Source organism: Camelus bactrianus, chromosome 12 (genome assembly GCF_048773025.1).
Source record: "Camelus bactrianus isolate YW-2024 breed Bactrian camel chromosome 12, ASM4877302v1, whole genome shotgun sequence".
Taxonomy (NCBI): domain Eukaryota; kingdom Metazoa; phylum Chordata; class Mammalia; order Artiodactyla; family Camelidae; genus Camelus; species Camelus bactrianus.
The window spans coordinates 32,037,487-32,058,354 of NC_133550.1; the positions used below are offsets into that span (position 1 = coordinate 32,037,487).

Sequence of the window (20,868 nt, forward strand, 5' to 3'; positions counted from 1 at the left end):
CAAAATTCAACGTTCAATAAGATGAAAACTGATACCTATTATGCATAAGAAAATGTCTATACCTCTGCCCTCAAACTTAATGGGGAAATACAGGCTTTCCTGCTAAAGTCTCCAGAGGAAATACAAGGATGTTCACAGTCCTCACTATTACCTTAACATTGAGCTGGCAGTGCTAGCTAAAATAATTACATAAGAGGAAACAGAATCGTAAGAATTGGAAAGCATGAGGTAAAACTATTTCCTTTTTTTAAAAAACTATTTCTATATGCAGATATTATATCTACAGTTGGGGGTGGGAAGAAGCATCAGAAAAATGGCTACAAACAGGAGAATTTGGTAAAGTAACAGGAAATAAAATAAATGCCACCCAATTTGAAAATAAAGTAGAAGATAAAACCCATTTTTAAGAGGAATAAAATAAAGTAAAATATCTAGGCATGAACTTAACAAGAAATCTGCAAAAAATATATAAAGAAAACCATAAAACATTTTTGAAAGATAAAAAATAGATCTGAATAAATGGAAAGCTATAACACATATATCCATGGTCTTGGATAAAAAGACTCAGCATCAAAAATATGTCAATCTCCCAAAGTACATTATGAAATTTTCAGAATCCTAATAAAAATGCCATCAGGTATGTTTTTCCCTTTGAGTGATTATAAAGTTCATACAAAAAGACAAACAAACAGTAGCAGCAAAGAGACTCTGAAAAAGAAGAGTGACAGTGGGAGGGAGGAACTACCCTTGGTAGATATTAAAACATACTATAAAGTCTGCATAATAATTAAAAACAGTATTGGTGCATAATCAAAACACAGGACAAAAAAAGACAATTCAGAAATAGATCCCAGAGCATTGGGAAATTTGGTGTGGATAAAGGGAGCATCTCAAATCAGTAAGAAAAAGATGGATTTTTTAATAAGTAGTTTGGGAACAAAAGAATAGCCACTTGGGGAAAAAAGGGAAATCTGGATCCATTCCACACACTGTGCATCCAGATAAATTCCAAATGTATTAGAGATTCAAATTTTTTTAATGAAACCTTTAAAGTACTAAGAGAGAGAGAATTTAAAACTGGAATAGATGGGGAAAACTTTCTTAACTATCATTCAAAACCTAGAATCAGTAAGAGAAAAGATCCATGACTTGACTATATAAAAATTCAAAGTAACTTTTACAGAAGAAAAATCAGCATAAGCAATGTGCAAAGGCAGATAAACTTGAAAACAAGATTTCCAACTTCTCTCACTGGAAAGAGTCAATACCCATAACATTAAAAGCTTCTAAAAACTGAGAATAAAAAGGCCAATAACTCCATGGAAAAAGGAGTTAAAGTAATGAACTGACAATTCATGGAAATAGAAATACAAATGGTGCTCAAACATGTTTTAAAAGATGCTCAAACTCACTCATTTAAAATACACACACACACACACACACACACACACAAGAAAATGACACTGAGGAACCACTTCTTACCTATCAGAATGGCAACAATAGAAAGTTACAACACACCTATTGGCAAAATTATAAGGAACCAGGTGCTGCCATACAGTAATGTTGGGAATGCAAAATGGTAGAGTTGCTATGGAAAGGAACTGACATTATCTCATAAAATTACACGTAAGCATTCACCTTTACCCTATTCCTCTCCAGAAATTCCTATCGATACTCTGGGGAAAAATGCAAGATAACACTTGCCCTGTGGCATATTTGTAATAGTAAAAGCTAAGATAACCTAGATGTCTATCAACGGGGATCTAGTTGAGCAAAAGGAAAAAGGGATACTACCCAATATAAGAAGAAACAAGGAAAATGTGTGTATCCTGCTATGGAGTGATTTTCTGGATACACTGATAAGTGAATAAAGCAAATTGCAGAAGAGTGTTTATAGTATATAGTCTTCTGTGCAATAAAATGAGGAAAATATCTATATATGTTGATACACGCACACACACGTACACATGCACATATACTTGTATTTTCAAAAAGAATCCGTGGGGGATAAGCCAAAAATGAATAAAATAGTTACCTAGAGGGGAAAAAAAAGGTACAGGGAAGGGTATTGGACTTCTCTGAATGCGCTTTGTTTTATAGTTTTGACTTTGGAATCATATAAATACCTTATACTAAAAAAATATTAAATACAAAAAGAAAGAAAATCACCCCCACCAAACTGAAAACAGACTGAAATAACTAAATTTAACTATATATCAAGTTTGTGGCATAACAACACAGAAAAGAATTATTTTAGATGACTTTAGAACTCTCTATTAGGACAGCACATTTTTTGTATGGTATGTCTTAAGGATAATGACAATAACCACACACCCTCAGAGAACTCTTAAAATGTATTCAATCACCTTAATTTTTAGTACTATGATTGGTATGGTTATTTTGAAACTGCTATACACATATTCTTAGATAAAGCAAATAAGTAATTACATTAACACCACTTGCAGCTCAAATTTTTTGTTGAAGAGAAAAAAATAAAAGTAAAACTGTCCTGTAATCTTAAATTTGAATTGGTAATATTTGTATGAATTCATGATTTCCTTTTCTCTTTCTGAAAAACTACTTATTCCCTAGCTTAGTCCACTGGAAGGTCTAGAAACAATAACAACCCACCAGAACAAGCATCCCTGAGTTCTGATCATGCCTGCTAAATACCTTTCTCCACAAAATGGAACTGAGCTTCTTAGACGAATGACGGATCACAAGCTGAGTCAGGAAATTCAAGCCTGGAACATCCATGGAGCCAGAAAGCCAGGAAGCTCTCAAAGACTACTGGGATCTTGTCACAAGGAATCTGGAACAAACTCCAGAGATTCCCACCAGCTAGTACATTTTGTAAAAAGGTGAAAACTTTTCTAAATCAAGCCCCTAGTTCTACCTACCATTTTCTGGAAATATAAGGAAAAGAGGGTTACGTGAAACTCCTGAAGGAAGCAATCAGCCAAATCTACAATGTGGGAAATCCTACAGGATAAATACCTGTTTTATTCAACAGGAAAATCATACAAAAGGAAGATGAGCTTTAAATATTAAGGTATTAAAAGGCATGTCAGTATAAGAAACTTGGTTGACTTGCATACAGGTTATAGGTGTTATAATCGACAAGCTCTAATCAGGAGAGAACAGCAGCCCCTGGTTGCTGATTGGGTGTTACAATAAAACCTTTCCAAGAAATTGGAATCAAATTGCCATTCAAGAGTTAAAATGTAGAACTAACCAGCTTGGGTCATGGGTGTACCATTGAGCTTGGTGAAAAACGAGGAATGAATTATCCTAATTGGTTTAAGCCAATCAGGGTCTACCCCTGCAGCTGGCAGAGTCGCTGTGATAGGGAAAGGGTGCAAAAGAAATTAGGGAGGCGCCCACACATCTACTATGGTCAATAATACTTAGAATTTATTATTTAGAGGTTTTTTTCCTAACAGGTAAATTTTACTCAATTTTTTAAATCTTCAGCAGACTAACCAGATTATGTTGGTAACTCTTCAAGTTGCTATTACCTGGCTCCCAGGCCCTTAGGAACAATTATCTGCTTAATTTAATTACTCAATTTTGCAAATCAAAACTATTTTATCTCTAGAGACATTATACGTTAATGCTGGAAATTATGGTGTAATTATATTGCAAATAATTTGTTTTGGTTGGCCTCTTAATTCATCTATTTAATGCTATGGACAAAATCAAACATTTGTTTCAAAGAAATGCTTTATTTTCTAGCAAGGTAAAAATTTCTCTTGGGGGTGGTGAGTGGGGACGTGCAGGTAGCAGGATTTTATTTCTAATAGTATTCTGAAGAGTAGCCACCTTCAATAAACTGGCTTAAAACTTCACCTGCTGGAATTTTAAAATTTTTTTCAGGGTTGAATTTTGTGTATAGTACAAGGCATCATTTCTTTCTCAAAGTTCCATCCATAGTAGGGCACAAAGAAGACCTATATTAAATTCTGCTAAATATCAGTGTAATCAGAAGTAACACCCGTGAGTTAAATCATGGGAGGGGACTGGAAGGAAACACTTTTTTTTTAACATGGCAAGTTGTGTACACTTTGTACTGTTCCTTTTTCCTCATCCTATGCTACCTGTTTCATCTATCTCATGTTAAGAACGTTTTGCAAGTTTACACATTCTGATTACAAACTATGACAGAGCCCCAAACTGCTATCCAAGACGGAGAGGTCTTTATTAATTTAAAATGAGTATTTTCATTTTCACAAAAGCTGTCTTCCTTTGAAGTTACCCAAACAGACCACCTACACACTGGCTCTAAGTTCCTGTTTTGTTTTTTTTTTAGCGAGAATACAGAAGGTATCGGAAGAGAGGTGGCTACAGACAGCAAAAGCAGAAGCAGCACATTTTTGTTTGTTTTTTCCCTCCACACTGGTGGGATGTTGCCAAAGTAACTTCTTATGTCCTGTTCCCCCATCTCAATCTTTTTGTCACTTTTTGGGGATATAATTTCAGATGTATAGACAGGTTGCGACAATAGTACAACTCCTGTATACCTTTTACCCAGATTCAAAAATGGATATATTTTGCCCCGTTTGTTTTGTGCTGTCATATTTTCTCTCTCTCTCCCCATACCACACATACGTCTTTTTTTTCTTTTGAGTAATTCAAGAGCAAATTATAGACTTCCTGTCTGTTTACCCATAAATATTTCAATGTATAAATCCTAAGTATAAGGATCCTTCCTACATAACCAGAGTATGATGAACAAAATCAGACACTTTAACATGAATATAGTACCATTATGTAATCCACTGTTGGTATTCAAATTTTAATTGTCTCAATACTGTCCTTTATAACTTTTTTTTTTTCTGGTCCAGGATCCACAACACAAGATCATGTGCTATACTCAGTCCTGTCTACCAGTCTGTGACAGTTCCCTTGGTCACCTTTTTGCTTTTATGACTTTGATGTTTTTGAGGAGAACAGACCAGAGATTTAGTTGAATGTCCCTCAATTTGGGTCTCTCTCCTGTTTCTCTGTGATTAAACTCAGATCATATATTTCTGGCAAATATACCACAGAGGTGATATCAAGTCCTTCTCAGTCCGTTGACTCAGGAATTCACTTGATATAGATTTGTCGTATTATGGGTGATGTCAGCTTTAATCACTTGGTTAAGATGGTGTCTGTGAGATTCTGCACTGAAAAATTACTAGTTATTTCTTTTCAATTCACAAGTATCTGTGGGGAGATATGTTTAATTTAAACTTTCACTCCTTAATTTTTACGTCTATTGATGATTTTCTAACTCTTTCATTCATACTCTATGTATTAGTTGGTATTCCACTGTGAGTTTCTCTTCTCCTATTTACTTATTTATTCATTATTTATACCCGTTTTGGCTCATGGACTTTTATTCTACTTAATGGGTTTTAACCCATTACTATTATAATTTATTTTGATACTAAAACTGTCCCAGGTGGGGGCCCTTTTAATTTGTAAATCTCTTCTTTTTACATATCCCCATCATTCTTTGAGCACTTCCTTAATTTCTGGTAGAAGTTATTTCAGGCTTATTTTGTACTCTTCCTGCCCCAGCCCTGGAATTAACCTTTTCTCCAAGGAGCACTGGTTCCTTTTTAATGTTGAGTATGGTATTTAGAAAGCAAGATCTGGATGTGTTAGTTAGCCAAGCATGTGAATTGCTACTCATGCGTCTTAGTCTTTAGGCCCTCCCATTGTAGGGGGCAAGGAAACACATACATATATACTTAGATGCACAATTTATCTATATTTATTTCTATATTTTAAAACTTCAAGAATGAGAAGCTTGCAGCAGTGTGCTGGAACCAGCATGAATCGGCTCAGGAAGACTGATTACTATTTGTAATTTTGTGAGCTGGTCTGTTGCTTGCAATCAGCCATGGGAGCATTTACACTATCTCAACTGGCAAATGCTGCAGATCAGTTTTTTTTTAATACCCTGCAAAAGAACCAGTTTAGCAGAGCACCACTGGAAATCTGACTTTCATTATTCTCTATATATATCTATTCAGAATATTTACATTATGTGGTAAAAGAAAATTAAGGTTGCTAATCAGCTGACTTTAAAATAGAGACATTATCCCGGATTATCCGCATAGGCCCAATGTGCTCACAAGGGTCATTAAAAGTTGAAAAGAGAGGCACAAGAAGAGAATCAAAGAGATATGAGTATTGGGGGAAGTTATAGCTCACTGGTAGAGTGCATGCTTAGCATACACAAGGTCCTGAGTTCAATCCCCAGTACCTCCATTAGAAATAAATAAGTAAGTAAACCTAATTACCTCCTCTCCCCCTCAAGAAAAAGGGGATATGAGGCTGGAAGGAGAGTCAAACATTCTGTGTACACTGCTGTCTTTGAGGACAGAAGAAGGGAGCCACAAGCCAAAGAATGTGGTTAGCCTCCAGAATAGTCCCCTAGAGCCCCCAGAAGAAATGCAGTCCTGCTGACACCTTAATTTTTTAGTTCAGTGTGACTCATATTAGACGTCTAACATACAGAACTGCAAGACAACAAATGTTTCAAGGCATTATGCTTGTGGTAATTTGTTACAGCAGCAATGGAAAACGAATATGCATAGTATGTATATTTTTTCTGTCTGGGCTCTCTCTGTCTCAGTATAGTGTCAGTGAGATTCATCCTTTTTGTTAAGTGTATCCATAGTTTGTTTCATTTCATTGTGGAGTAGGATTCTATTCTGTGAACATACCAAAATTAGTTTTTCCATTCTCCTATTGATGAACTTTTAATTATTTACAGTTTTGGACAACTATGACAAAACTGCTGTCAACAGTTTTAAATAGTCTTTTTTGCGGGGATATATGAGCATCCATTTAAAGGAATGGTTACAGATATTGGGTTTGCCTGGTCCTTAAGCCAAACAGTATCAGCAAGGCCACATCCTGATCTCCAGAAGAGTAGTCAACACCCAGATGTTCCTGAAAAATACCTCAGCCATCAGCGTACCAGTGTTGCAGAAAGACTGTCTCCCAACAAATTCCAAAGTCAGGTTCAAGAAGCCAGAACAATGCAATATATAATTATATCTTAAAATATATTAATAAATCTGCTGGGAGTGGAATGGGAACAGGAAATCAAAATGTCAGTAGCAGCACCACTAAAACTAAAGGGAGGTCAATTATTTCAGGGTGAAAATTATTGAGTATCCATTTAGGGCTAACTACAGTGTGCTAGTCTGAGACATAAAGGCCCTGCTGACAACCTAGTAGAAAGATGGACAGATAAGTAAACCTTTACAACATAGTATTTTTTTTTCTTATTGAAGTGAAGTTGATATACAATGTTAGTTTCAGGTGTACAGCAAAGCAATTCAGTTATACTATATGTGTATTTTTTTCAGATTCTTTTCCATTATATGTTATTACAAGAAATCAAATATAGTTCCCTGTGCTATACAGTAGGTCCTTGTTGTTTATCTACTTTATTTACAGTAATGTGTATCTATAACGTGGTACTTTTAAGTGATATGATCATGCCCTTCACTGGCTGTCTTAGAAGAAAAGAGGAAAGACCCTGAGTCCACCTGGTGGGTGCAGACCCAGGAAGGTTTATGGGAAAATGGAGTGTCCTACTTAATAAGAACAGCAAGTCCCGAAGCTGGGAGGCAGGATTGGTGGGCATGGCTGAGGAACAACAGGGCCCTCCTGAGTATTCTAGGGCCTCTGCTTTCTCACAGAGAGATTCCAAAGACACCAGGAACAGCGTACCCTTGGTTCATTCCCGTGAGTTTGTGGAGGAAAACTTTCAACAGGGACCAATCAACAAGGTGCTCTAAAAGAGATACAAACATCATACAGAAATTCTTTTCATTCCTTAAAATCCCCACTGCCCACCCTCTCTTTTGTTTTGCACAACTGGCTCCCACGCCCTGGAATACTCTCTCCTTCCTTTCCTATAGTACCTCCTACAACGTCTTGTAGTTTGGCTATTAATCCCTTAGATTTCAGCCCACTGTCACCTTCTCTTTAAATCTTTCCTGACCCCTGCCTGTCTTCCTACCCTCAAACTTTGGAAGATGCTCTTACTTTGTACAGCTGAAGCCCCTCAGGCTTCCCCTCGCACAGAGCTAGATTCTGCTGTAACTGTTACCTAGTGGTCTCTCTCCCCTGATGGACAGTGCAGTAGTAAGCTCAGGAGTAATATTATCTCCTTTTTACAGCTGTGGACTCTGAGGCACCCTGGAGAATGATGCCTCCACTCCTCATCTATAAAATAGGAATAAAAACAGTACTCGCTTTAGAGGGTTGTCGTGAAGACTGAATGAGTTCATCCAGACCCAAGCCCTCACTCGATGACCTCATAACTGTCCCCCGACTTTCTTCTCACAGCCTTTCCCCTCTCAGCAAATGCTAACTCCCTTCTTCCCATGGCTTGAGGCCAAAACTTTGGAGGAATCCTGAACTCCTCTCTCTCTGAACCTCTCTCACACTCATTTAATCCATTAGCAAATCCTGTCAGCTCCACTCTCAAACAAATGGATCCAGGGTCCAGCCCCTCCTCACCCCTTTTTCTGTGCCTGCCCTCCTGGTGGCGAGACCACCAGTTCTCTCATCTGGATTATTGGAAAAACCTCCTGACCGGTCCTCCTGCTTCCACCCTTCCTCCCTCAGTCAGTCCTCCATGGTGATCCCAGTGAAACGTAAGCCATGTCTCCGCTCAGGTCCTTTCACTGGCTCCTGTCTCACCCAGAATGAAAGTCAAACACCTTATGCTGGTTTACGAGCCTGGTGACCTGCCTCAGGCCACTTCACCGACTGCATCTGCTACCACCATCCCCTTGATCACTGCACACTCCAGCCACACAGGACTCCTTGCTATCTCCCGAACACGACACATACACTTCTGTCTCAGGACCTTTGTGCTTGCTGTACTTCCCTCAGAGAGCATAGCTGTGCCCTCACTCTTTCCTGTTCAGACTAGCAAGACCTCCCTGGATCACCCGTATGAAACAGTCTCCACTTCTCTCTACAACCCCCACAACCCTGCCCTCAAACTCTCCAACTCCTTACCTTGTTTTGTCTTCCTAGTAGTTATCACTGAATGGGATATACATTTGTCTGTCGGTACATAAATATGTCTTTGTTGTCTTTCCCCACTTGAATGTGAACTCTGTAAGGCAGGCATTTGTTCTTTTTGTGCACTGCTTATTCCTAGAGCATAGGACGGGAAGACCATGGCATTAGGTTTAAGTGCTCAATAAATATTTTTAAATGAATGAATGATTTTCTGACACTCAGTAGATCCACTGTAACCACCTGCTGAGAGAATGAATAAATGAATGCTCTAGAGATTCCCAGGAAAGGTGCTGAGAATGGAGGATGGGGGGGGCAGAAACTGGGACATGTGTTTGCAAACATGCTGCATGGGCTGCATGCCCTTCAAATCATGGCTTTCTCTGATCCTTTCTCTTTACAAGTGTTTTATATGGCTTTGGGACCACTTTTAAGAAGTCCACAGGGTGATTCTTTAACCTCAGTGATCATCAGAAATTCTTATTCAATTTTTCTTATTTAATTGGAATTTAAGTAATTTTGAACAAGGATTTAACCCTAGTTTCCTTATATGAAAAATGGGATTATATTACCATCCTCACATGGTGTGAGGAGTAAATAACTTAACCTCTGTGAAGGGTCTCACAAGTAGTAAGTTTAGGTTCCCATTGCTTCTGCTCATTTTCTCTAAAGATTAGAGGTTAAATTCTTACACATGGGTCATATTCCCTACTCTCTTAGAATTTAGCTTTGATTTCATCTTCATCCAGATCTCTACTTGGAGTTCTCAGCATCTTCACTGAGATGTCTCAGAGAGACAGCAGACTTGTATCTAAACCAACTCAAAATGGTCCCCTCCAGACTTCCTCCTCCAGGTTCCCCATCTCAGGGGGTGGAGAAGCTCAAGCTAGAAGCCTGGGAGTCATTTTTGGAGACTCTTCTCTCCTGCACCTTCCACATGCAGCCAAAGATCACGTCCTTACAGTTCTAACCCTCATCTGTTTCTTTGATTCACCACCTCCTAATTCCCATTGCCTGCAAACTGGTCTTCACACCTCCTCTGTTGCTCCCTTTTTACTCCTGCTCCACACTGCAGCCAGAAATGTCTTTTACAAACACACAGCTGATCATGTCTGGATGGACCATCTCTAACTCTTTAGTAGCTTCCTTTTGTCTTTAGGAATAAATCCTAATCGTGGCCTTCAAGGCTCCTCCCCTTTGTCTCCTGCAGAATGAGCCATCTCGCTAGCCACAGTGGCCCTTAGCCAGGGCCTCAACAGGTGAACCCCTTCCTACCAAAGGGCCTTCCAACCTGTAGTTTCTGCAGCTTCAAGGGCACACTCCTTGCCCCACCCCTTTCGTTTGCTGCCTGGCCTACTCCTTGTTCTCCATGGCTCAGATTAAATATTACTTCCTCAGAGAGATCTCTCTTACCACCTAGAACAGATCCCTTTGTTACACACTTTCATAACTCCCAGGATTTTCTCTAGCAATCATCACAACAGTAATTACTACATATCCTCAATTCTAAGTCACTTGCTTCACCTTTGAAGCGGCCAGTTGTCAGGCAGAAGATGAAGTAGGAATGTGATGGTGTTGCTGGCACACATGGGGACCTTTTTTCATAAGGGGGTATCTCTTTGCCAGCTTCCACCTTGAGCTATTTTCAGGGTTGAAATTTAATTTAAATTTGGGTTCCAACTTGAAGCTTAAAATATCTAAAACAAAATACCTACTATGTTGTGGTATGCAGAATGAAGGGCACCGCATAAGTAGAAGGTTGCCTGCCACATGTCAACTAGTGAAATTTAGGGCAGTCAAAACCGTCAGCTCTGTCAGAAAAAACGTTAGTACAATTTTCAAAATCGGTAGAGGGTGGCTTCTCCTATGCATGCTTTGTGCGGAAATCTTGAAAGACTACTTGAAACAGAGAAGGAACACTTTTTTGGAACTTTTACTTCTGCCAGACTTTCAAGAGCAGCTAATTACCTTTGAGTGATATATAATTCAGAACATTAGAAACAATGTTGTGGGGAGGATATAGCTCCCCTATGAAGTTCAATACCCAGTACCTCCATTAAAAATAAAGAATAAATAAATCCCTTCCCAAGAAAAAAACTCCCTGAAAGTTTAAAAAGCTATTAAAAACAAGAACAAAAACCATTTGGAATTGCAATTAAAACACTGCTTTTCCATATTCCTTGCAATTATACTTTCATTCCTAAGGATGTTTAAAGGTGAAGAACACTTGCATGGGCCATTATAAAAAGCGTTACTTCAGATGGTCAAGAGTGATACAGAAGCACCTTTCCTTCTTGAAGGTGAAGGTCAAAACTCAGTTTAATGGCAAAGCGGAAAAAAAAAAAAAACTGGGTAAATGTATGCTCTGGTATACTTTAGCACCTGAAAATCTACTACTAAATCATTGGAGTGACTTAGAGTTGGTGGAAGCTTTGATTTGAGGACACTAGCTCTGCACTTTTTAAAAGGACAGTCTCTCTCTTAGAAGAGCCTGAGGACGGAAACCTGTTTCAGTCACTGGTATACTTCCCAGGCGTAGCCCATCAACTAAATCACATGCAAAAGATGCTCACCAGATAGTTGTTGAATAAAATACATGAGTTCTCAGCTTCACGTTGCAAACTTTGGCTCACTTTTACACAGATTTAAAAACAAGCATGGGCAAACTTGAAAAGTCTGGCATTCCAGCCACCTCCACATGCCCATGCACTCTGCCCATACCTCTCTTGCCCACTTCAAGCGTGCTGGGAGCTGCTCTAAAATCTCATCCCCTTCGGGGTCCATCCCCTTCTCTCCTACCTCGGATCAAGCATGGCCCATTCTGAGCTGCTCTGAGGAAAGGCATATAGTTTTAACCTAAGTCAGCGAGAAGGAAACACGAAGCCAGCCAACAGGAGGCCCCTGGTTTGAGAACAGAAATCATGAGTCATAGATTTCGGGGTTCGGACCTAGGAGCAACGGGCGATGTGGATGTGCGTAGGTCGGTGGGGACGGAGTGGGCTGCGGAACAAGGAAGGCCACAGCCCTTCTCTGTTAAGTAGGCTCCCTTGAAAATTTCCCTCTTGCCCTGCTCCATCGGGTTCCCAGCCGGCTTGGGTCAGGGTGCGGCCAAGGGTCCGGGAGGGGGCGGCGCTGGCGCTCCAGGTCGCCGCCCCCGCGGCCACATCACCAGGCGCTGATTTCCCTCGGGCGGCGGCGCGGCTGCGCCTGCGCAGGGTGGCAGCACCGGGCTGGGCGGGGCGGGCGTTGGAGAGCGAGCGGGCGGCGGGAGCTGGCTCCGGGCTGTCAACGCGGGGCCGCGACGGCGCGAGGAGGCGCCTGAGGGGAACGAGCCGCGGGCTCCCGGCAGCCGCCGCCGCCGCCGCCGCCTCCGCGGGGGGACTAGGTGAATGCTCCCTCTGTCCCCCGCCCCGGGTCCTCGGTCGCGTCTGAGAAGGCGGGGTCCGCTCTCCTCACACCGCGCTCCGGGGCAGGTGATAATGGAGGGGAAGTCTCCGCTTTGGCTGCGGCGCCGTGTTCGGGCGCATCCCAGGTACTAGAGGGAGGTGCGGCGGGACCGGGCTCGGAACCCGGCTGCCGGGGCGCGGGAGAGGCCGGGGCCAGGGCAGCGGCCGAGCGACGGGGCCCGCCCGAGCCGCCGTGTCTGCGCCCGGCCCGCGGGCAGCGCCGGAGCCCGGCCCGCCGCGCCGGCCCCACCTCGGGCGGGAGGGCAGGCTGGCCCTGGGCGCCCGCACCGGAGCCGGGCAGCCGCGGGTGTGCTGTCCCGGGCCCTGACACTGGGCCAGACGGCGGGTGGTGGCTGAGCGATGGGTGGAAGGTGAGCACGGATGGAGACGCTGCGAGGCAGGCTGGGGCACACCCCAGATCCACGGCTTCAGGGCTCGACTTTTGCTCCGTGTCACCATATTCTTTCATTCTTTTGTATATGTGAAGTATAGCTCAGCAGAAGACCCCAAACGTTGATTTATAGAAGGTTATGTATATAACGTTACACTTACAGGTATGTTACCTGTATATGTAATCTTTCTGTAAGTGAGCAATATTTTATACACACACACACACACACACACACACACACACTTAACATACTGTGAAATTCATCCTTTTAAGGCGTAGCCTTTAGTATTTTCACCAAGTTTTGCAACTGTCACAACTATCCAGAACATTTTCCAAGCCCCCAAAGGAAAACCTGTGCACATCAGCAGTTACTTCTCATTCCCCGCCTTATCCCACGCCCTGGCCACCACTCGTCGGTCTCCTTTCCCTCTCTGTGGGTTTGCTTATTCTGGAAAATTCATATAAGTGGAATTATACAATATGTGGCTTTTTGTGTCTGGCTTCCTTTCCATAGTATGATGTTTTCAAGGTTCACCCACGCTGTAGTACTGCATTCTTTTTTATGGCCAGATAGTATTCCATTGTATTGCTGTACCACAATATCACATTTTGTTTATATGTTTTCAGTTGATGGATATTAAGAATGTTTCCATTTTTTGGCCATTGTGAATAATGCAGCTATGAACATTTAGTGAACAAGTTTTTCTGTGGGCATATGATTTCAATTCTTTTGGGTCTGTATGTTTAACTTTTTCAGGGACTGTCAAACTTTTCCAAGGTAGCCGCACTGTTTTACATTCTCATCAGTGGATGAGGCTTCCAGTTTTTCCACGTTCTCATCAACACTTGTTATTGACTGTTGGCTAATTTTTATTACAGACATTGTGGTAGGTGTGAAGTAGTATTGCTTTGCATTTCTTTTATGACTAATCATGTTGAGCGTTTTTTCATGTACTTATTGGCCATTTGTACATCTTCTTTGGTGAAATGTTTACTCAGATCTTTTGCCTGTGTTTTAATTGGGTTATTTGTTTTTTTACTGTTGAGTTATATCGTTCATTTATAGAAAACAAATTCTACGTTTGGGGGGCTAGCACTGACTAAAAAAGCCAACCAATCTGATACCAAGCAACATAATGCTTCTACTTGGGGAAAGTGAGTAAGTGCCATTTAAATGTTGCAGAATACCCTGTCAGTTGTTGGGCATCTTACTGCCCCTTTACCCTTTATGGTATTTTGAGAAAAGCCATAAAAGGTGGATTCATGACCAGAGTCAAGAGAGACCATATGAAGTTAGCATTTTCATTCTGTGCTTGGTTTGAAAAGTCCCAATTATCACTTTAAGTACACAAATACTTTATTTTGGTGACTAGCTAAGCAAACCAATAAAAAATAGCAAATACCAATTACCCAATTAAAACTTCATATGCTTTTCAGGCAAAGTGGAAGATCTTGTTATCCTAAGTTGGTATGGTCTTTATTATAACTGTATCAATATTGTGGTAGCAAATATTTTTCATGGCGCTGAAGTTAAGAGCCACTTGCACCTGAATGAATGCTGTATTTCGTGGTTAATTTGAGTGCAGAAAAATTCAGCATTAGTCTCAGGTGTTTGATACAAAATCACTGAAAAAGACATGATGCTTGCCTCCCAAGAATTTGGGCTCATTTTTTTTTTACTCTAATATGACTGTTCAGAAGTATACTGCTAAATTTTAGAAATGTTATGGAAAATAAAATTAAAGAATTCCGTATGGAATTAGTGGATAAACAACTGATTGAAAGTGTATGAAGAGCAGCCCAATCCCGCTCTTCAATTCACTGAACTTTAAACAATGGAAACATTATTTAACCCTTTTATGCCTCATTGACTTCATTAGTAGAATGAGGTAATGATTCCAATGTATAACCTGACTGTTTTTGTTTTAGCTAATAGAATGATTATCAAACATACTGAAAATATAACCTATCCAGCCTAATGCTGATTGTTACTGACTTACCCAGTGAATGTGCAAATATCCTGTAGCTACAGATGCTTTCCCAAGTTGGCTTTCTCTGCCCCCTGGAGTTTTTAGTGTCACTTAAGGACCGAAAGTTGGGGGCAATGTGTGAACAACTTTGGGGACATGGTCCCTGGGAAATGCCGGTCAGAGTGGACCTGCCTCTTTTATGGTAGACTTTTAGGCACCCCTCATCTTTTCTCTGAAATTACTGTGGTTAGATTTCTATGACTTAAAAATGTGTGTGTTTGTGTGTGTGTGTGTAAAATAAAAAATGTATATATCTCTAGTAGGGTTCAAAGGCTATACTGTCAGCCAGTTATTTTATCTTAATGTTAATGGGTTTAATCAGTTTGCTTTCCTCCTGACCAGTTGCACTGAGGAAATGGGAGTTTTGACTTGGGAGATAGGAGAGGTAAGTGGTATGCGGTCATGGAACATTTTGGAGGTTTGGGGGAAACTTGCTCTATTTCTAAAAGTGTAAGTATTGAAAATGGGGCTCTTTGGGCAGCATAATGGGTCTGGAAGATAAAGCAAGCGTGAGAAACAGTTTGGAAGGGAAGGCTGTAGGACACGAAGACAGATTCAACTTGTTTAGATATTTTTGCCCAAGAAAAATTCAAAATAGGAAAAGTGGGAGAAACCCTCTACTCCTTCATTCCATTCCTCTTCCCTTTTGTTCCACCTTGTTCCTCTGTGCTTCTCTTCTCCTAGGACCCAGAAAGCAGACTGGGATTACTGTTGTTCCTCATGGAGCTTTTCAGTGGGCTGATTACCTCTCTTCTCCAGACTCTGCAAATTGAGATCAGATTCAAGAAGCCAGATGAAGATTATAATAGGGTTTAATGTTCATTTCTTGCAAAACTGGATTGGAGAATTTAGCTGAGACCCATGCTGAATCTGTTCCTTAATTTGTCTACCCAGATGACTCTAGAGCACCTAAAAAAACTGCAGGTCTCCTCTGTAGGGAGGGAAAATCCTGTCTCAGAGAGATTACCTCAAGGGAGTTAGAATGGAAAGGAAGGGTTTCTCTTCTTGAAGGCATACAAGTCCAGGAGAGCCAGTGAGAGCTCAGGGGTGGAGCCTGTCTGGAATATTGACCTTTATTCTTATCACAGCCATTAGATATGTCACTTTGCTATAGGAGGAACTGATGGGGTAGAAAAAAAGCAAAGTGTCCCTTAATCCTGTTTTCTCCTACCTAGAGGAGTGGAAGTTCTGTTGTCCTTGCCGAGAGGTAAATAAGGACCTGTCTTCTCATCAGTTAAGTATGTTGTGGGTAATAGTGTTTTGTAGGCTGGCTTAGGAACTTAATCACCATTTATAAAACTGGAACTGAGAATACATTTTCCTTGGAAATAGCTAAACCTCTTAACAATTTTTAAGTTGGTGATTATTTCATTGTATGGTTAAATATATAGTTGATTCAAGGGCACACTTGTTTTACTCCTCAAACATTTGTTGAGTGCCTAATATATTAATGGGCACTGAGCTAGGCTCTCAGATTCAGCAGTGAACAAGAGTGGGTCCTGGCAGTCATGGAATTTACAGCCTAGAAAGACAATTAGTACATGTACAGCTACAATAAAGCTTAAAAAATCTTAGAAAGCACTGAGTGTTTGGGACCACAGAGGAGGGGAAACTAATCTAAGAGAATCAGGGAGATGATGTCTGAGAGCTAAGGTCACAAAGTAGAATAGGAAGTAGCCAGAAAATGGGATGAGTGAAGTGTTCAGGCAAAAAGAACATGTGGAAAGGCTAAGAAGTGAGAGAGTGTGATACTAAAGTGATATTTTTCAAATTGCGGGCACCTACCCGGAGACTGTAAAACCAATTTAGTGTTGTGACTTGCATGTTTTTAAAATGAAATAAAATAGAAAAAAAGTCTGTCACACGTAGATACTTACTAGATTGTGACATTTAAAGTTTGAAAATCCCTGCAATAGACGAAACAGAGAAAAAGTACAATGTGACCACAGATCTTGGTTCAGTGGGGATGATGATGATGATGCAAGATTTAGTTAACCTTTTTTAGAGATTTTGAATTTATCTTAGAGGAAATGAGAAGCCATTGAAAAGTTTTAATCAGGGCCTGATTAATATTTTCTAAAGATCCCTTGAGTACATGGTTTTTCTCTACTTGAATATAAACTTCACATTCCTTGGCCCAGTGTCATAGGTATTCCAAAATCTGGTTCCGGTCTCTTTTTCTAAAAAATATTTCTACTATTTTTGGTAGTGGAACCTCTCATTTCACAAAGATTGACGGTTTGCCAAAGTGCCTTTGCACCAAGACCAGAAAAATCTGCGAGAGCAGACCTTCCTTCTCTCTCATTCACGTCGAATCTCTGGCATTTAGCTTAGTGCCTGGTACCCAGCACAGACTAAGAAAATCTTTGTTGATAAGAGTCTAAATACCGTTACTATTAGAGCTGTTACATAGACGTAGAAATAACCTGGATGTTTCTAGCAAAACTTGCTTTTGGAAAAAGAAAAAGATTTTACTAGAAATTCTTTTTCCATAGTTGGAATCATTAGTAATAGAATCCCATTTACTTAAAAGATAATTTAACAAAAAGTACTCTTGTTATATTAAAACAATAGTAGAAATAACAAAAAGAACAAGACTTTCTCACTTTGGGGTTTCTCCTAAGGAGTACAAAGCCGTAACAAATTGTTCACAGGAGGAGGCAATCCAGCAGCCATTTATATTTTGTTTGAATTGATAGGATTCTCTGAACATTCTCCAAAAGGTGGTTTTACAAAGATGGCTGGGGACAAAGAGGAAAAATTAGATTAAAATGTGTCAATCATATGAGCTTAATGGAGAGGCAGCAGAAAATATTTTGGTCTTAGAAGAAGTAAAAAATAGAACATCCATATACCCCATAGACCTTACAAATAAGAATTTAATGATGTCAGTTTGTTGCCAGAGAATGATTGTTCTGTCACAGTATTGTGACTTCACAGAATTAGATTGTGAAACCCAACTGTGAAGGAAAATTCTTTCAGTGTATGGTTTTGATAAGTGGCAAGAGAAGTTACGAAAAATTCATGAAAGGTAGAGAGATTTCAAGTTCTGATTCAGATTTCTTCTTAATACATTTTTGAGATGTGGAAACTTTGTTAATTAGTTTTGTAAATTGGATTTTATGTATCTTAAACATGAACACTAGAATCAAATGTTGCTAGTATAGGACGGCTTTTGAATTTTGTGTTTTTTATGTTCTACAGAGTCCTATTTTAAGCCGTGCATTATAGAACTTAAATTGAAACCGTTAACTTGTATAAATTTATCCTAAGGAAGTAATTCTAAATATGGGAAAGTTTTATGCACAAAGATGCTCGTTTTCAGTGCGGTGTAATTTACACAAGAAAGTGTCCTGCTATAAGGATGTGATTCATTAAAATATGGCAATCGACTTGAAGACATTTAACCATTAAAAATACTTTTTTAGAGCAGTAGTTTCTTACTACTTTTTAAGTTAAAAAGTAAAGAGTGCTCAATATAAATAGAAGTTCAAATAATATAAAAATATACAGAATTTAAAAAGTGGAAATAGTATTTCAAGTCCTTCGTTACCCTACTTCTCCAATCTAGGCCAAGCGGGTTCTCCAGAGGTCAGTGCTCTGAACTTCTTGGTATCTGTCCTTCCAGGCCTTTTTTCTAACCCAGTGATTTTCAAACTGTGCTCCAAGGAGGGGCGTTGGGGTCTTTTCAGGTTAGGTGAGGTGGGGACTGAGTGGTGGTTCATCCTGGACTGCTTTGCTTTTTACCTGTTGTCTGTATTGGGATTTCACACAGGGTTTAGTTTAAACAAGGAATTCCTCTGCATTCAAAATAGGTATTCAAAAACAATTAGCCTTATTTAGAAAATGAAGTCTTAACCCTCTTAGGAATTCCAGATCTTCTCCAGTTTACCATTTTGCTGTTTGGTGACAGGACTGTTCTACTGAGACCTATTTATTCATTTCCCCAGCAGTTTTCTGCCTGCCTGCCTGCCAGCCACCTTGTTAGAATGCACCTACTCTTCTTTTTTTCCCATCTCTCTAAATGTTACTTGTTCTTTAAGGTTTGACTTGTTATTGTTTTCGTTCACGCCTTCTTTCTAGGTGTATTTAGTGGACACCACCTACCTTTTGACTAATTACTGAGTAGGGAGTATACAGAATTTTGTATCAAAAGCTCATAGACTAGTAGAGGGTGACCTTCATGTAAATAAGTGCAGTTATGTATTATAAAGTAAGAGCATTTGAGGGGCGGATACTGAAGATATATGTGGTCTCGTCTACACTATTTTATATGGCACTTATAAAAAGGGTAGTTGATTATATGGGTACATTTCCGGTCTTTTTTATTGAGTAGTAAGAAAATAATGCAGAAGGTAATTCACCTGTGAATTAGAGAGGAGACTTAGGACTTAGTTTTCATTCTTGAGCAGTCAACGGTGTTCAAAACAACCCAGATCCAACTGACTGGATTCCACTGTTGGGCACAAATGGAGTTGGGAGAGAGCACTGGAAGGACCTTGGTCCTGGACTCCTTGTCTCCCGTGGCCACTCACACTGGTGTACAGAGGATGCCTGTAGTTTCTTCTTTATCATTAGCTGGTTAGTCAGAAAGTCGTGGATTTGAGTCCTGTATCTTTATCTAAACTGACTTTATAACTTGGGCATATTACTTAACCTCTCTGAGACTCAGTTTCCCAAACTGTAGCATAGAAACATGTCTATCTTCTAGGTTTTTAGAAAAGATTATATAAGTACAGACAAATGAAGTCTATTCTTTTTGCTCTAAGTGGTTTTGATGTTCTATAGAATGGGTGACTGTTCTCCTTTCTTTTGAGTTTAAGTTTTTAAATATTTTGGAGGCCTTATGGATTAGACTCTCGTTCTGTGAAGAAGTGTTTTTTAGTCTGAGAGTGACGTTTTGATAAGCTATTCTTATCCCTGGTAAGATAAGAATAAACAATACAGGAAAGTAATAGGGCCAGAGAATGTTTAGTGGGGAAGTAAATCCTTTCCCTTATTAGCTGGTCTATTCCCTTGGGATTTAAAGCAGACTGTTTATCTGTGATCAAGAAAGCAAAATTAATAAGTAGGCCCAGAGTCTAAAGCCTGGTCTATTTTCATTTTATCTGCTACTTTCCTCTTTTAGATAACAAACAATAAAGGTTTTTTATAGTAACATTCTAATTCTCTTTTTTAAAAAAATCAGAAAATTCTTGTACTATGGCATTTCTGAATTGTAAGGTTTCAGAATAACCCCAAACTCATGATTCTCTTTGTAATGCTTCACATTCTGGTGAGTAATCTTAGTTCTCTAGTCCAGAATAAACTTTAAAGTAATGGCTTAAGGTCATCTGTTTTATTTGTAAATTGTAAAAATGTTGTTTAGATATCTTTTTAAAATTTAAAAAATACAGTAAATGTGATATTTAAATTTAACAGCACTGTTAGAGCTACTTCCTAGTCCAGCTTTCATTTTCTTTGTTCCTTTTAAAACATTGTGGTTTCCTGAAAACCTGTGTTGTTTAGTATACATACATACTGTTTGGTGTGTGTATATACCAGTCAGTGTATATATATATATACTGTATATATATATACACACACACAGTACTTTGTAGCAATCTGACACTTTAATTAAAAGTAGGATCAGTATGTTGTATAAAATGTAAATATTAAACTTCAGTTTATTTTTGGAGAAGAGTAGAACAAGATAGTTGATCTGAAAAGTATAAGCCAGGGGTTTAATACAGCAATGTATAACATTTCTGTAATTGTATGGGCTAGTATATTCCTTAGTAAAGGGAGAAAGAGATGGGAAGTTAGATTTTGAGCCTTCTATGAAAATGTATAATAATAATGATGAGAACAGCGATAATTAGCTAATATTTATTGAAGGTCCAGTACATTGTCCTAAGCACATTGCATGTATGAAGTCATTTAATCCTCACAATAATCCAATGGAGGAGATAGTTTTTCA

At 39.5% G+C, this 20,868-nt stretch overlaps 1 protein-coding gene across 4 annotated transcripts in view; it reads left to right on the top strand.

The window, feature by feature from the left end:
- The first annotated feature begins 12,270 nt into the window (after positions 1–12,270).
- Positions 12,271–20,868, top strand: part of SLC41A2 (solute carrier family 41 member 2) — a 104,396-nt gene continuing 95,798 nt past the window's right edge. The window contains exons 1-2 of one of the 4 annotated variants that reach the window (XM_074375148.1): positions 12,276–12,574; positions 15,252–15,294. The gene's annotated coding sequence lies outside the window, so the exon portion shown is untranslated. Of the gene's footprint in view, positions 12,575–15,251; positions 15,295–20,868 lie in introns of all 4 variants that reach the window. The other 3 variants (XM_074375147.1, XM_074375146.1, XM_074375149.1) reach the window with 3 other exon arrangements.